This window comes from Phaseolus vulgaris, chromosome 11, assembly GCF_000499845.2.
Source record: "Phaseolus vulgaris cultivar G19833 chromosome 11, P. vulgaris v2.0, whole genome shotgun sequence".
Classification (NCBI taxonomy): domain Eukaryota; kingdom Viridiplantae; phylum Streptophyta; class Magnoliopsida; order Fabales; family Fabaceae; genus Phaseolus; species Phaseolus vulgaris.
In genome coordinates this window covers 45,909,710-45,927,069 of record NC_023749.2, presented here as the reverse complement: position 1 = coordinate 45,927,069, position 17,360 = coordinate 45,909,710, and the positions used below count along the sequence as shown (strand labels likewise).

The 17,360-nt window shown below is 44.1% G+C and overlaps 1 pseudogene; it reads right to left on the bottom strand.

Moving 5' to 3' along the window:
• Positions 1–10,780: 10,780 nt before the first annotated feature.
• LOC137810053 (11-oxo-beta-amyrin 30-oxidase-like) lies at positions 10,781–16,821 on the bottom strand (annotated as a pseudogene).
• Between the last annotated feature and the right edge of the window lie 539 nt (positions 16,822–17,360).

Below are 17,360 nucleotides of genomic sequence, written 5' to 3'. Positions count from 1 at the left end.
AATGGTTTTTGAAAAGCTTTTGAAAATGATTTTAAAAGTTTTAAATCAGTACACAAATAAATCTGTTTTATAGAGAAAGAATCTGTTTATTTCTTCTCTGTTAAAAGGCTTTTCTAAAATTCTGTTAGGGCACCACAGGCAAAGCTTAGGTCGTTATTTCAGTTAAAGCTGAGCTGGCCTATTTGCTCTCATTTAATCTGTTTCATTGTGAAAGAATCGGTTTGCCCTTCTGGTCAGTTAAAAGGTTTTTCACAAGTTAGTTAGGGCACCAAAGGTACAACTCAGACAGTTATTTCAGTTAGCCGAGTTGGCGGTTTTCACAAAAATAAATCTGTTAGGTTCAAAAATGAATCTGTTGTTTTCATAACTGTTTTTCAACTGTTTTTTGAAAACAAGTTAGAAACTGTTTTTCTATATAAAGAAAAGTGTCTCTCACATGAAAGTGTGCTAAGCAATTACGTTTTTAACAGAGATCAAACATTTTCCATGTGAGAAGAAGGATTGAAAGATCTTTTGAAAGGTTTTCCAAAAAGATTTTCAAGTGTGCTTGTTCTAGGAAACCTTTGATCTTGGTGAAGGTGTTGGTGCAGTTCTGCAGCAAAGTGAACTACGGGTTTTGAGTTCTTGCATCTTCTTTTCAGGTGTAATCTTTCCTTTATTCTGTTTTGTAAAGTTGTAAGTGTTAGTCACTCCTTGATAGGGTTTCTTGGAGTGCAACGTGTGCTGAAATAGGGTTTTTTTTTTCAGCATTGTGTGTGTTGTTCTTGTAGTGTTCAAGAACTGTTGTGTTTGTAAGTAATTGGTACTGTTTTTAGTGGATTCCACCTTGGGGTAAGGTGAGACTGGATGTAGCTCTGTATGAGTGAACCAGTATAAAAACTTGTGTGCCTTGTCTTCTCATCCCTGCACTCATTTCTGATTTTGCTTAATTCTGTCAAGTACTAAATCTGTTCTCTTGAAATTGAATCTGTTAATTCTGGATTTAAGTAAGAACTGTTCTTCCTGATTTGTTAAAGCTTTCTAATCACAAACAAGGCAGTTGCATATGATGGCTTAAGTGATCTGTGAACAAACAGTCTAATCATTAAAATCTGAGGAAGAATCATTCTCATTGAAACCTTGTGTTGAGTAAAGTTGTTTGATTTCTAAGCATAGTTGTATCCTTCATCCTCATAATATTCAGCTGATCTGACTCTGCTATAATCCTCTGTTGATCACAATTTCATATTGAACAAATTCAAATTGTGCTAGAATGCTCTGAAGAATCAATCTGTTTCATGTAAAAACAATATGTTCTTTTTGCCTCTGGTATACTGAAAATTGTGTGTTCTTGCGAAAATTTTATAAGCTCAATTCACCCCTCCCCTCTTGAACTTAGACACTAATAGACCCAACACAAACGTCACCCGCTCCAACTCCTATTGAGAAAGGCAAAAGGGTGGTCGAGATCGAGGCTGACAAGGACTCCGCGGAAGGGGTGGTCTTCAAGAGGAGAAGGAAACTCGTGGCGACGCCTTCCCGCTCTTCTTCCCATGGTCGCACCTCCTCGTTCAGAGAGCACCCACCAAGCGCCTCGTCTCCCCACGACCTCCTCGCGCTTGAAGGTGGCGACGAAAACGCCCCTGCTCCTGAGCAAACTCCTTCTGCACCTGAGCTGCCCGCTGTCCTTCAGCACGCCCTCAAGGGCTTCCAAAGAGAGGCATCAGAAGACCTGGATGAAGACGCTGCAAGGGAAAAGTTGGGTCTCGGCTTCGGCGAACTTCTTGCTCAATCCAACGCCCTCATAAGCAGGACTGAGGTGAGGGTCAAGGAGAAAATGGCCCTAGTGGAGGCTAAAGCCAAGGAAGAGCTGGCAAAGGCCAAGAAAGACTTGGTATTGGTGGAGGAGAAGAATAAAGAGGAACTGGCCTAGCTGGTCCTGATCTTCACCAATCGGGAAACTGCGTTGGATCAAGAGTTAAGCAGTCTCTGCCAGTTTGAGAAGGAGACCAAGAAGCGACTCTTCGACAAAGGTCAAGAGTATACCGATCTGGAGTCGAGGGTCCTGCCTTTGCGTACCAAGGTGGTGGAGCTGGAGAATGAAGCCGAGGCAACTAAGGCCAATATGACTAAACTTGAAGAGAGGACCACAAATAAGGAGGTGCAGCTTGGTCGCGTGGAGGCTGAGCTCACTCAACAGGCCGAGAAATTCAAGAAAGTCAAGGCTGAGCTTATTGAAGACGCTGCCGACGCGTACGCCGCAGGGTTCGAGGACGCCCTTGCTCAGGTTGTTTGCGCGCATCCCGAGATGGACGCCTCGCCCTTCGCGACGTCGAACCACGTCGTGGATGGGTAGATCGTGCCAAGGGCTTCACCATCCTAGCTTGTATTTGGTCTCCAAATAAACAATCCTCTTTTACATTTACAAGTGTCTTGTTCTCTTTCAACTATCTGAGCTATTTACCTGCTTTAAAACTTTAACTGCTTTATCTTTCTCGATCTTGTTTTATTTGAACGTTGTGCATGACTTGCTTTACCTTGCGTTCTTCATCTTTGACTGTTAATTGTTGTACCTCGAATTGATGCTTCTCACAACGCCATCGACTAACACTTGAACCTTAGGTAGTACGCTTCCCTGCCCCATTCTACTGTATACTCTTCATTAGGTAGCGGGGGTTTGCATACTAACTTGAACTAACCTCGTCCTTGCTTAAAGTCAGGGGAGGATTTAACTGGCGAACCTCTTCGTTCTGCCTTAGCGTTATCACTCGAGGGGGGAGGTACTACGAACCTACCTTTCCCATTCTCGAGACCTTTAACGCAAGGGAACATGTTCGTATCTGACCTCATCTTCACTCAAAGGCAAAGGAGGTTTTTCACTGGTGAACTATTTCGTTCAACCTTGGTGCTCTCACTCGAGGGAGGAGGTGCTCTCTACGAACCTTCATTTCCCTCTCTCGAGACCTCTAACGCAAGGGAACAGTTCATAACTGACCTCATCTTCACTCAAAGGCAAAGAAGGATTTCACTAGTGAACTATTTCGTTCAACCTTGGCGTTCTCACTCAAGGGGGGAGGTGTTCTCTACGAACCTACCTTTCCCGCTCTCGAGACCTCTAACACAAGGGAACAATTCGTAACTGACTCGCTCAAAGGCGAGGAGGATTTAACTGGTGAACTATTTCGTTCAACCTTGGCGTTCTCACTCGAGGGGGGAGGTGTTCTCGACGAACCTACCTTTCCCGCTCTCGAGACCTCTAACGCAAGGGAACAATTCGTAACTGCATTGTACAAAAAATCGAGAATATACTTCAATCGAAATTTATTGGGTGACCTCATTAAAAAACCCTTATAAGGGAAAAAGAGCATCCCCTAAGAACAATGTACAATGTTATTGTTCAACTGAAATAAAACTTGAGGTTGGTCACATTCCATATGCGAGGAATCGCGCCTCCCTCCAGCGTCTCAAGCATGTATGCTCCATTCCCAAGGGCCTCTGTCACTCTGAAAGGACCAGTCCACTTGGGGGACAACTTGTTCTCTAGCTGATACAGGTGGGCCTTCCGCATCACCAGGTCGACGACCTGGAACTGGCGAGGCTTCAGCTTCGAGCTGTGCTTTTACTCCACCCTTCTCTTTAATGCCTCAGCTTTAATTCTCGCTTCCTCCCTAACTTCGTCCAGTAGGTCCAAGTTCACCTTTCTCTCTTCGTTGGACTCTTCAGCTACGAAGTTCTGGAAGCGTGGCGAGCTTTCCTAGATCTCTCCTGGGATCATCGCGTCTGACCCATACACCAAACTGAAAGGTGTCTCTCTAGTGGTGGACTGGGGAGTGGTGTGGTAAGCCCACACTATTCTAGGAATCTCCTCTGGCCAGGTTCCTTTGGCTTTCTCAAGCCTCCTCTTCAGACCTCTGAGCAAGACTCTGTTGGCAGACTCGATCTACCCATTCGTCTGGGGGTGCTCGATTGATGTGAACACTTGCTTTATTTCGACTTCTGAGCATAGCTTACCCAACAGTTGACTTACGAACTGTGTGCCATTGTCAGACACCAAGCGCTTCGGCACCCCGAAGCAACACACTATACTCTTCCATACGAAGTGCATGATCTTGTGAGCCGTGATCTGTGCTACTGGCTCAACCTCGATCCACTTCGTGAAGTACTCTATGGCGACCACGAGGTACTTCATCTGCCTTATCGCCAAAGGAAAAGGTCCCAGGATGTCGATTCCCCATGTATGAAAAGGCCAAGGGTTGTAAATCGATCTAATCTCCTCTGGCAGTACCTTGTGCCAGTCAGCATGCTGTTGACACTTCTTACACTGTTGTGCGTACCTCGTGCAGTCTTCCCTTACGGTTGACCAATAGTACCCCACACGAATGGCCTTTGATGCTAGAGATCGTCCACCGATGTGACTCCAACATATCCCTTTGTGGAGCTCTGCCATTATCCATACGCATTGGTCTCCGCTTACACATACCAAGATCGGATGGGTGAACCCATATCTAAACAGCTCTCCGTCAATAAGAGTGTACTTGGCATAACTTTTCTTGATTTTCTTGGATTATGTGGGTTCCAGCGGGAGTATCCCATTAGCCAGGTAGCGCTTGTAGGGCGTCATCTAGGTATATCCTCCTTCGACCAGGCAAACCTGCATAGATTCCACCCCCAGGACTAGATATAGGCTTACCTTAAGAGTCTACAGTGTTTCCTGAGTCAATGACCGTTGACTCCTCGCCCCTCTTCCTGTTGTGCTAACCTGATGCACCCCCACCCAGTTATCTGCGGTGAATGATCGAGGTGTCTTTAGGGTTTCCTGTAAGATCGTCCTCTGCCTGCCCCCCTTGCCTGAACTGGCGAGCTTAGCTAGCAAGTCAGCTCGGGCATTCTGCTCGCTTGGGACATGCACCAGCTCGAACATCGTGAATGACCCCTTCAGGACCTGGAAATACCCTAGGTATGCGACCATCTAAGGGTTCTTGGCCTGGTATTCTCCAGTCACCTGACCTATGACTAAAAGGGAGTCACTCTTCGCCAACAGACTTTGCGCGCCCATCTCCTTAGCTAGCAGCATGCCAACGATGAGGGCTTCGTACTCCGTCTGATTGTTACTGGCCTTGAAGGCGAACCATAAGGCTTGCTCGATTAACAGCCCTTTCAGTCCCTCCAAGATGACATCTGCCCCGCTGCCTTGTTGGTTAGAGAACCCGTATACAGAGAGCACCCACCGGAAGTTGGCTTCCTCTTGATGTGCATCTGCCGAGGAGAGCTCTACCATGAAATCTGTGTAAACTTGACCTTTGATAGGACCTCGGGGCTCGTACTGGACATCCAACTTTGAGAGTTCCACTGCCCATCGCCCCATCCTTCTCGTCACATCCGGTATCTGCAGGACCTTGCGAATAGGCAGGTCTGTCATCACCACTACTTTAAAGCTTTGAAAATAATGGCGAAGTCTCCTAGCTGAGAACACCACTGCCAGAGCCGCCTTCTGAACTTGGTCCTGCTCCTGAACGAGGACCGAACTGATTGCCCTCTCCATCATAACGAAGTAGGCGAAGCAGAGTACCTAGCTGTGGTTTGCACAACATTGGAGGACTGGCCAAGTACTCCTTCAGCTTGAGGAACACCTTTTCGCACTCCTTGGTACAAATGAACCTGTTGTTCCTCCTAAGACACTGGAAGTAAGGGTAACCATTATCTCCTTCAGCTGATACAAATCTGGACAGAGCAACCATCCGCCCTGTTAACTGCTGCACCTCCTTCAGCGAGACTGGGCTTCTCATCGTAAGGATTGCAGCACACTTCTCGGGATTCGCCTTTATCCCACGCTCCGTGAGTAAGAAACCCAAGAACTTACTAGCCTCCACCCCGAACACGCACTTCTCATGGTTCAGCTTCAGTCTGTACTTATCTATTGTCGTAAATAACTCTTCCAAGTCAGCCACATGTTGATCTTTCACCTACGAGGTCACCACCATGTCGTCCACGTAGGCTTGCACATTTCGTCCTATCATGGGCGCGAGCACTCTCTCCATCAGCCTCTGGTAAGTGGCGCTTGCGCTCTTGAGCCCAAAGGGCATCACGGTGTAACAGTAACAAGACAGCTCTGTCATGAACGTTGTCTTGCACTCGTCCCTAGGTACATCTTGATTTGGTTGTACCCAGAAAAAGCATCCAGGAAGCTGAGCATCTTAAAGCCCGAGGCATTGGCTACCAAGGTATTGATGCTTGGTAGAAGATAGGAGTCCTTCGGGCATGCTTTGTTGAGGTCAGTGAAGTCAACACACATTCTCCACTTCCCGTTGGCCTTCTTCACCAAGACCACATTGGCCAACCACTCAAGGTACTGGATTTCCCTTATGTGGCCAACGCTCAACAACTTTTTCTTCTCTTCTTTAATGACTTGTCGCCTCTCTTCATTGAACTTCCTTCTTCTTTGACGGACAGGCCTGACCTTGGGGTTCATGGTAAGACGGTGGCACAAGCAGTCTGGGTCTATGCCTGGCATGTCCGAGGCGGACCATGAGAAGGCATTCAGATGTCGTGCTATGACCTAGGCGATCTGGTTCTGTGCTACTTGGCCTAGTGATTTTCCAAGCTTGAACGTCCTACCTTTGATCTCCCTCTCCAGGACTTCCCCTGCTGGTTTAGGTCGCCTTTCTCGGGCGATCTCTACTGGGGTGACCCTTTCTTCACTTGGTGCCCTGGTGGTAACCATGAACACCCCTCTCTTCGTCTTGAGGCTGTTCTCATAACATCTCTTAGCCTCCTTCTAATCTGACTTGATGGTAATCACCTTTCCTCCCAAGTTAGGCAGCTTCATCTTCATGTGCCTCGTCGACGCCACCACCCTCAGCCTGTTTAGCGTAGGCCTACCCAACAGTATGTTATAAGCTGAGAGGGCATTGACGACGAGGTACCTGATGTTCTTCGTACGGGACGCGACACCATATGTGAAGGTGATCCTCAGCTCCAAGTGCCCACGCACCTCCACCTGGTCTCCCGCAAACCCGTACAAGTAGCCAGTATAAGGCCTCAACTAATCAGGGGACAACTGCAGCTTGTTGAAGGTCGTCCAGAACATTATGTCTGCCGAGCTTCCTTGATCCACCAGTACACGGTGTACCCTTCTCCCAGCGGTTACTACTGAGATCACCACCATGTCATTATCGTGGGGGACGACATCTCGGAGGTCGGCCTTGGTGAAGACAAGGTCGACGTCAAGGGCCTCATCTGCCTCTTGCGCCTCTACCGGCATCACTGCTCAGGCATACTTCTTTCGCTGAGAAGCGGTGCACCCTCCTCCTGAAAACCCCCCGATAGTGTGGACCTCACCATGCACGGGTATCTCGTGCCCCTGATCCTCTCCTGATGTTGTTGTGTTTGGGGCTCCCTGTGACTCCGCCGATTCGCGATGTACTGTTCTCTGAACAGCTTAGAGAGTTGTGCGAACGATGTCATGTGGCCATCAGGGAGGCTGATGAACCAATCCATTGTTGTTCCCACCAGCGTGCTCATGAACAGCTTGCATCGCACCGCGTCAGATCCCCCAACCAGCATCATCTGCGTATGGAAGGTCGTGAGGTGAGCCTCTGGCCCTCCATCCCCATGAAGGTGGCTTTGGGTCCCACGAACGTGGCTGGTATCACAACGTCCATAATCGCTTGCGAGAACAGCATTGGGAAATCCCTGGGTGGCGTCGTGGGTTCTTGATCTTCCACCTTACGTTCCCCTGCCTGATTCCGCAAATCCCTGCGCAATTCCTCGTTGGTTCTTTGCAATTCTTCATTTCTTGCCAACGACACATTCAGATCAATCTGGATGCATTCTTGATCTGCTCTTGATGCAACCACCGTTTCTTGGAGAGCCTGCATCATTTCCATGATCTGTTGCAGGGTGAGGCTTTCGCCTCCATTCGGTGCAATAGATCCTTGCCTCGTATTTCTCATCTTTCTTGTTCTTGCGGATGGGGCAGCATTTTAGATCGTGCCCCACGGTGGGCGCCGAATGTTCATCTTGGTTGACTTGATTGTCTTCGCGCGCCTACGATGATCACACACCCAAATATCCCTGCATTCGTTTGTGCCTTTCATCGATCAAACACCTGAAATCACAAGGACAAAGGGCACCCTAGAGGTCGTTTGCACTCTGACACTCAAGTCAGTATAAGGCTAGGAAACACTAAAGGTAAGCCGTAAAAAGCTCTTTGTGTATTTGTGTGTGTTAGCGTAAAACTTGCGTAAAATTGTGCGTACCTTATTAGGTTTGATACTACCCTTTATATACTCTAGGGTTTCCACTGATTTTTCTAACCATAATTAGGTTTAATGAGGGTGTGCCTTAGCGCCGTTATCACCCCCTCTCAGGGCAATCTAGCGCGTAAGGCTCCCTTGCTGGAGTGCAACCTCTGACGGGATGACAACCTGTGTACCAACTTGTGCACCTAGTCTCTGGGGCCATCCGTCCTGGGAATACCCTAGTTGTTCACATGCTATGCATGCAACTCACCTCTGGAACGTGACACTCTCAGGTCGTATCTCTTCCGGTGGCTCGTTACTTGTGTTACGCCTGATTTAGGCTTTTCCCTAACTGATAAATGGTGTGTGGTCTGGGATCCACCTCTCGTGGTCCAGTTTTGCTGTTTGAGTCACCGATGTCCGATCTCTCATCGCCCTCACTATGCTGCCAAGGACACATCAGCACGTCCTGGTGATCGATATTTGACCACTCTTCGGCATCTTGACTTACGTGCCTTGCGAGACATTGGCCCACGCCACTCGTGGGACCCAACTTGCGTGGCCCTATCATTACTAGTGGTCAACGACGCCCGATGACTTCTCGATACAAATCCTCTGACAAAAGCCCTAGGAAGAAAACTAATTTTAGAAACGTCGAGGGGAATGCGACCTAAGCCACTTGCAAACAAACAAGCGATGGAAACCCAACCTTTATGATTGGAGATCTCATGAATAAGGTTCATATGGGTAAAAACAAGTCACTTGTTAGTTCTGTTAGCACTAAAATTGATTTAAAATCAATTTTTTCCATTCCTATGGTGTGTGAAAGTGCTAGATACTGCATTATCGAGAGAATAAACTTTGTGGTTAAAATTATGAGGTCAAAGAGTTTTAACGATTTACATAGTTTTAATGATTTTCATATCCCTTATGACTGGTGTATGATTTGCATAATACACTTGATGAAATTACCTATATGAGTAAGAAGTGGGGCCGCTTGCATGAGATCTTGGCGAGATCTCTATAACACTCACAACGATAACAACAAGTAATATGAGGGTGTATAGCGATTGATAAACTTCTAATACATACTAAGCGTCTTGGTTCATATAGCTTGCTATACCAACTACCCTGTGTGTTAAGTTCATCAATCTAAAACTGGTTCATATAACTTGTTATACAAGTTCTATGCATTACATCTTATATGAACTCAAGATTTTGTCCTTTCTTTCTTTCTTTGTCTCTATGTTTTATCTTTTGCAGTATGTGGGGGATTGTTGTAAAACAGTAATCTTTTAAACAGTAGCTTTCTAGTTCTGATACTCAGAATTTCTGAGAAGTCCTTGTTGTATCCTAGGGGACTTTCACAATACACCGCGGATAAGTCCTTACGGACTGTGATCACTCACGCCTCAGAAAATCAATTTTGTTTGTGTTTTAAAGTTTTAGTTATTACAATTATGTATTTGATTTAAGTTAAATTTAAACATAAAAAACTCAATAAAACACCATAATTTAAACAAAAAGGGAATATTAAAAAGTTTAATAGTCAACTTAATGTCATTCTAATCAATCATCTACCCTAAGGTGGTATATATGGTTACTCCAACGCTTATGAGTCCAGTGATTGTGGATCATTGAAAAATTGTAATATTTGAAAATTGTTTTGATTAGTCCATAAGTAATAAATACTAAATTTCAATTTAGTAGTGCATTAATATTTTACATCCCAACCTCTATCAATTCCATCATGTACAATGGTTGACATCCACTACATCACATAGTAATCGCACTCATAACTTACAGAATTCTTTTGCACTACAAGTCAAAATAAAAATTTATTAGATTAATGACATGCATTAAAGTGAATGAACAAATTTATTTTAAATACCTTAAGGTACATCCAAGTGAGTTTTAAAGGTACAATTGGCTCTAGAAGGGTGATTGAATAAAACACGAACTCTTTTTTGTACCTGCATAAATATCAAGCCAAAACAATATCTAAAATATAGAGAAAGGAGAGAAAGAAAAGTACGCACATACTTTATACTGGTTCACCCCCAACTTGGACTACGTTCAATCCCCTTAAGCAACCCGCTTAAGAGCCTTTATCAATACAATTATTCTACACCTTCCCAAGTACACAAGTATTTTACACCTCTATAGGTAATCCTAATCTCCCCTTGAGATTAAGACATCTCAACAAGTAAAAAAACCACTCTCGATAAGATAACAAACAGTGAAAGCTCACTAGGCAAGCTTCACAAGTGAAGGATTTACAATATATGGTTTACTCCCAACGCTATGAATGCTCTAAAGTGTCACTCTAAACAAAGTGACATATGCATAATCTTACTCTTTATGCAGTGAGACTATTTTGTAGATCTAAAACCGTGACCTTTTAGGTCAAAATATGATCAATTATCATATATTAACACGAAACTCAACTCATTCTTCCAAGATGCAATTGCACAATCTCATTTAAGGCTCTACGACATAAGGCAAGAAGTAAAGAAGCAAAAAAGAGAGAAACGAAAGCGAAATCATTGAGAGATGAAAAATGAGCATAAATGTGTTTATTATTACGCAATCAAAAGAAGGCAAGGGATGAACATATATACAATGAAATCAAAGATGATCAAACGTTAAACGAAACAACAAAACAGACTCGTAATAAACTAATTATCAAGATGGTCTAACCAACCTACAAACCAGACAATCTGAGTTGTGTGAACACATCAGACGGTCTACTAAGAAGAAAAAGGTTAGACGATCTCAATACTAGACTGTCTATAAGGACAAATAACTTAGATTCTCCGAAAGGGAAACGTCTACACATAGCAATACACTAGACGATCTAGTGGGAGACTTTCTACACCACCAAAGACACACTAAACGGTCTAGGGAGAGACCGTCTATTCTAAATCAGTGACAAAACAGAAGGTTTATCATCATAGTTTTTGCAAAATAAGAGGCGCTCCCAATTTGGGATTCAAGCTAAGCTTAAGTACAGGAGCATGTGCATAGACAGGAGAAAGCTCGAACGAGAAATTCTGCAGAAGCAATGACAACACTATTTTGGCTTCCAACATGGCAAAGTTTTGGCCAATGCAAATTCTAGGACCGCATCCAAATGGGTAAAATGAGATTTGGCCTTTTGTTGCTTTAGCAACTCCTTCAGATAACCTTCCTGGTTTGAATTCCTTTGCATCATTACCCCAGATATCACCATCCTTGTGAAATAAAAGTATTGGCATGGTAACATCTACTCCTGCGGGTAGTGACAGGTTTCCAAGTTCCATGTCCTTCTGAAGAGTGCGATTGAAGTAAATGACAGGAGGGTATAACCTCAGAACCTCGTACAAAATCATATTCATCTACGGAAGAAACATTTTGACACATGTTAGTATTAAAATGTATTTGTAATAGATAATAAAGATAATCAAATAAAAGCATGTGATACATACAGTTTTAAGCAGACTTAACCCATCAAAGTTTGGATTTTGTTTTCCAAAAACGTGAAGAACTGCCTCCCTTGCTCGTGCTTGCCAGTCAGGATATTTACTCAACATGATCAATGTCCAAACCAGCAGAGATGAAGTGGTCTCTTGCCCTGCTAAGTAGAATAATTTGCATTCACTAATTACTTCTTCAATTGTCATTCCATTTCCTTGTATTTTGATAGCAGCCTGTAAGTAGGCTAAACTCCAGATTAAGAAAATTCAAAAAAAGAAAAAGAACTGAAGCAAGTTTTCTATGTATCTCCCCTTAATGAAAATTACAAGTATTTAAATATGCAGAATTCGTAACTAACCACTAATCCTATGATGGCCACTCAACGGAAACAAACTCCTAAATGATAGCCATGTTCTAACCACTAATACGCATGATGTTAAAAACAAAGAAAATGCAGTAACCAACAAATGATGCTGGAATGGTTGAATTAGTCCAACAGCTTTAACGGATTCTTCAGAGTCCTCTTAGGTCGAGGTGGCGCCTGTTGCAGGCCTTTTGGATCGCATCAGCTGCCCCCCCCCCTTTAGAATCAGCTCGTCCTCGAGCTCAACAGGGAAATGTGGAAAACGGAGGCAGAGTTCTTCAAACGATTCCCAAGTTGCTGCTGTAATATCCTGATTTTTCCAAGCAACAAGGACTTCTATTTTCCCAAGTTTGTGACGAGAATCCAGTACTTGGCTTGGTTGAGGCTCAGGAACATCTTCTGCAAAGAACGATGGTAAAGGGACTGGATTGGGATTCCCCTTGGCTTCACGAAGTAATGAAACATGGAAAACATTGTGTATCTTTGCGTTTTGGGGAAGCTGAAGTCGATACGCCACATTTCCAATGCGCTCAAGTATCTTAAATGGCCCAAAAAACCGTTTGGAGAGTTTGTGACTGAGGCGATGCTGTACGGATGCCTGGCGATAGTGTTGCAACTTGAGAAAGACCATGTCGTTGACTTGGAATTGTTTGACCTGTCGATGCACATTTGTCAAACTAACCATGCGTTGTTGTGCTTTCCTCAAGTTAGCTTTGACAATCGACCGAAGTCGCTGTAATTCCGAGATTGTTTCATCCACTGACGGCATGGGAGAGTCTCCGGGTCGGTAACGGATAACGTCTGGAATGGGCTATCCATACAATGCAAATAAGATTGTAAACATCGGTTAACAACTTCGATTTGTCCGTCGGTTTGAGGATGATAGGCTGTGGAAAACTGAAGTTTGGTGCCAATTTGTTTAAATAGTTCCTTCCAAATGTTGTTGAGAAAAAGCGGATCCCGATCAGTGACAATACTCCGCGGCATACCGTGTAATCGGTAGATGTTTTGCAAGAACAAGGTGGCTAACAGCACAGCTCCAAAGTTGGGCGGAAGAGGAATGAAGTGAGCGAATTTGGTGAATCGATCTACTATCACCCAAATGGCAGTTTTGCCTTGTGACAACGGCAAGTGAGTAATGAAATCCATCGACACATCTTGCCAAGCATTCGCGGGAATGGGCAACGGCTGTAAAAGGCCATACGGCTTATGGGTGGGGTACTTAACTTGTTGGCAAATGTGGCATTGTTGTATGAAAGAGGTAACCTCTGATTTGAGGTTTGGCCAAGCGAAAGTGGATGCCAATCGATTGATCGTGGCCCGGATGCCCGAATGACCGCCGGTTGGGGAATTATGAAATTCCCGAAGTAGCAAGGATCGAAGAGCTGGCTGGAAAGGGATAAATAACTTGCTTGAGTGAAAAAGAGTTGGACAAGCAGCGTTGGATTAAGTTCTTCCCCTCAGCCGTCGCATAAAGCTTCCTTAATTCGACAGTCCATTTTGGTTCAAAGAAGGAAACGACCAGAACCTCCACAGTGGGAATTCGGCTTAGTGCATCCGCGACTGTGTTTTCTTTGCCTGGTTTGTAGCGAATTTCAAAGTCATACCCGATAAGTTTTGTGGCCCATTTGTATTGCTCTAGGGTTTGGACTACTTGTGTCAGCAGATGTTTGAGACTTTGCTGGTCGGTGTAGATGCGGAATTTGCGACCGAGGAGGTACTGCCTCCACTTTTTGACTGCTTCAGTTAAAACATATAACTCTCGAACATAAGCGGAGGCCAGTTGCATTTTGGGGCATAATTTCTTGCTGAAAAAGGCAATGGGGCGCTCCATTTGGGATAAGACAGCCCCAACGGCCACAGTGGAAGCGTCAGTGGTGATGCCGAATGGTTCTGAAAAATTTGGGAGTGATAGAGAGACCAACGAAACCATGGCTGATTTCAAAGCACTGAAGGCTGCCTCACTTTCAGGTGACCATTGAAACACTTGGCGCTTAAGGAGATCTGTTAACGGAGCTGCACGAACGGCGGTAGTAGCGTGTGGTGATGGGTTGGAAGATGGGAAAGTGGGGATGTGGTGGTTGTGTGATCGAACTGGGGGTAGGTGTGTTGGCTTTGGGAAGATGTGGGCATATGCGTGGAGCAATTGTTGGAAAGTGGGATCATCGTGTGTTGGAATCTCTGGTGAATTGAGGGATTGCTGGTCGGAGACGGAAAAATAGAGAGCGTGGAAGGAGGCAACACTGTGTTTCGAGATTAGGGTGTGTAAGGATGCGGGGGGATACCTAGGTCGATAGAGGTTCGCCCCGTAGGGTAATAGCTTTTGGGCCCACATTGAAAGTGAGTTGGGGAATTGCAAAATCCGCTAAGACTGGGCCAAGAGTTTGAAGCCAGGCGATTCCTAGGATAACGTCTGCCCCGGCTACAGGTAAAACAAATACCGGAACGTTGAAGCTAGCATCTTGTATAGCTAGGGAAATGGAAGGGCAAACGGCTTGACATTTGAGGGATTCACCGTTTCCCACCATGACGGCAAACTCTGGAATGTCTTGTTTGGGTAAGTTGAGGAAGGAGACGATGCGCGGTTGTATGATATTGTGGGTGCTACCCGAGTCAATTAAGACCTGGACAGGTTTGTTGTTGATGAAACCTGTGACACGCAGGGCTTGGGCCGAAGAGAGGCCAAAGAAGGCCGCCGATGAAAGGGCGAAAAACTGGTTAGGGTTGGTGGGTGGCAGGGGTGGGAAAATTTTCGGTAGAGTTTGGGTCGACCTCATCGTGATCGAATGGTTCATTATCCGCAATCAGCAGAAATTGAGGCGGATTGCATTTGTGACCTGGGTAATATCGCTCAGACTGATAGGACATCACTGTGGTTGTTTGTTTGAGTTTGAAAAGTGCAGCCTGATGGTTCTCATAATCTGAATGCCCGAACCGAAGTTCAAGAGCCCGGGAAAAGTCTCGCCACCTGCCAAGCAAAGCGTTGTTGTGTAGGTATTTGTACCAACTGAGGGCGGCGCCGGTGACATAGAAAACCGACAAAGAAAGTCGCCTGTTTTCAGGGATGTTGTAGTAGGTGAAATAATTTTCAGCCTGGAAAATCCAATCTAACGGATTGGAGCCATCAAACAAGGGAAATGTGATTTTTGGTGGATGTGTCCAAAAGTATGCCTAATAAATCTTCATTGCTGGATTCACCATTCTTCAAGGCTTTCTCTCGTTTTTTTATGAAAACCCGAATTGAATTTTTCATTTCCTTATCAACTGCTGTCATCTTCATTTTGGCAGGTGTTGGTATATGCCTAGAAACATACATATTAATTATGAAGGAAATTAGTAGTTTGAGACTTATATTTATTCTTATCTAAACTAAGATAGGTCAATTTCCTAACATGTTGAATTCTGACAGCAGTAACTCTAGTTCTTGTATTAGTCATTAGGTATGCCACATTTCTTGAAAACAAATATCAAATATACTTAAATCAAAACCTGTATGTAATTCATGGTTATTTGTCATCACTATAGCTGTGATTTGCTGTTATGGAGAGCTTAATCTCTATCTATAATGACTAGCTTTTAGGGTGATTCTATGAGGTTCTTATGAAAATCATGGTGAGTTTAGTTTCAATAAAACTAAAACATGCTTAATTATACCAAGAATAAGTGTGGTCTTACTGCAATATGAATTTGTTTCTCGTTGCAGTCGCAACAAGGTACCCTTGAATTCTCAGAAGTTAAAATATTTTTTCTCCTTCTGCATAACTGCTTCCAAAAGCTGTTCTAGAAATTACATCACGAGTCAAATTCTGAAGAAAAGGCCAAACGTCAATCTCACATTTTCCATCTGATGACAACATTCTCATCCACGCGCTAATCACCTCATGGCAACTTTGGGAGAATTTTGGTAGCATATTCTGTAAATTAAGTATGAATTAAAAGTTTAATTTGATTACTAAACACAAATTAAATAACGTAAATCAATTCAATCAATTAGAAATCATAGCTAGTATAATTTTTAAATTCTTTATAAAAGTATACAAACTTTTTGTACATATCGATTTATAATTGGGTAAGACTATAAAAATATTAATTATTCATAAATTAAAGTAATAGGCTTACTTTCAATTTTTCTAAGTTGAATGCAGGGTTGATAATCTTTCGATGTTGAGCCCACTTATGACCCTCGTAACTTACTAGACCACAGACCAAGAACTTGGCAATGCTACTCATCTTTGGTTTCTGGAAATCATGAATGTTATTGAAGACTTCTGTGATGTGATTTGGATCAGTAATGATGACCTTTGGTGTTATGCCTTCCCAAAAGAACGAATTCTTGCCTGCAAATAATTCAATTATTAGCAACTGCTCAAATATTTGTTTGACCTGTGTGTAAGTTATGTGTAGCTAGAAGTTAGTTATATATATAGGAGGAAGGAACATAAAGTGAACCGTATTTGGCGACAGTGTTGTAAACCGGCAAGAAGAGGCAAGGAGCAACATCATCGGAGAGAACAAAAGATTGAGAAGGAGGCGTGTTTTGTGGAGGCTGGTCTTGGTTGGAGGAGGGGGGTGAAAGGGAGTATGGGTCACCATGAAGACCTTGTGCTCTTAGAAGCTTCTCGAACCTCTTAGGCCTAAGCCACAAAGAGTTCAGCATATTCACTGCCCATATGGGAACCACAGCTATGATGATAGTCACCATGCATAGTATTGTTGTTGAGGAAGAAGATAACGATAGCTCCATTGTTCGGGAACACTAATCAGAAGGGCTATTGAACATGCATGCACTTCATAATTGCACTGCATTTAGCTTTCATCTATATATAAACCTTTGTGCACTAACATAGGCTTGACGCTGTAGACATGGCATTGGGTGAGGATGTGTTAGTGGGGTCTTTTGTAATTATGATGGGAGTGATGTGACACTGATGACAGTTTTGTAAGAGTGTAAGGGTTTAGCGATTGAGTTCGGGTGCGGAAGCGGGAGAGTTTCGAACGAAAGGGAGAATGAAGCAGCGACCTCGTCGGAGGGAGGGAGAAAGAAGCAACAAGAATCATAGACCAAGCAGTAGAACAAGCGAAGAATAAATCATACTTTTTTTTCGGTGTAGGGCGTTGCAAATTAGGTAAACGTCTTGTGCGGTCGCCGCTTCTTCTTTGTTTGTTATTCAAGTGTTCAGCGTCATTGGGCCATATATTACACCAGTTAGATGACTTAACCGGTGTAATATGGGCCATATAGTACACCCATGGCAGAACTAGACACCCACCCTACCAGAATTGGTAACCTAGCCACAAGTTCCTCCACATGTACTGACACA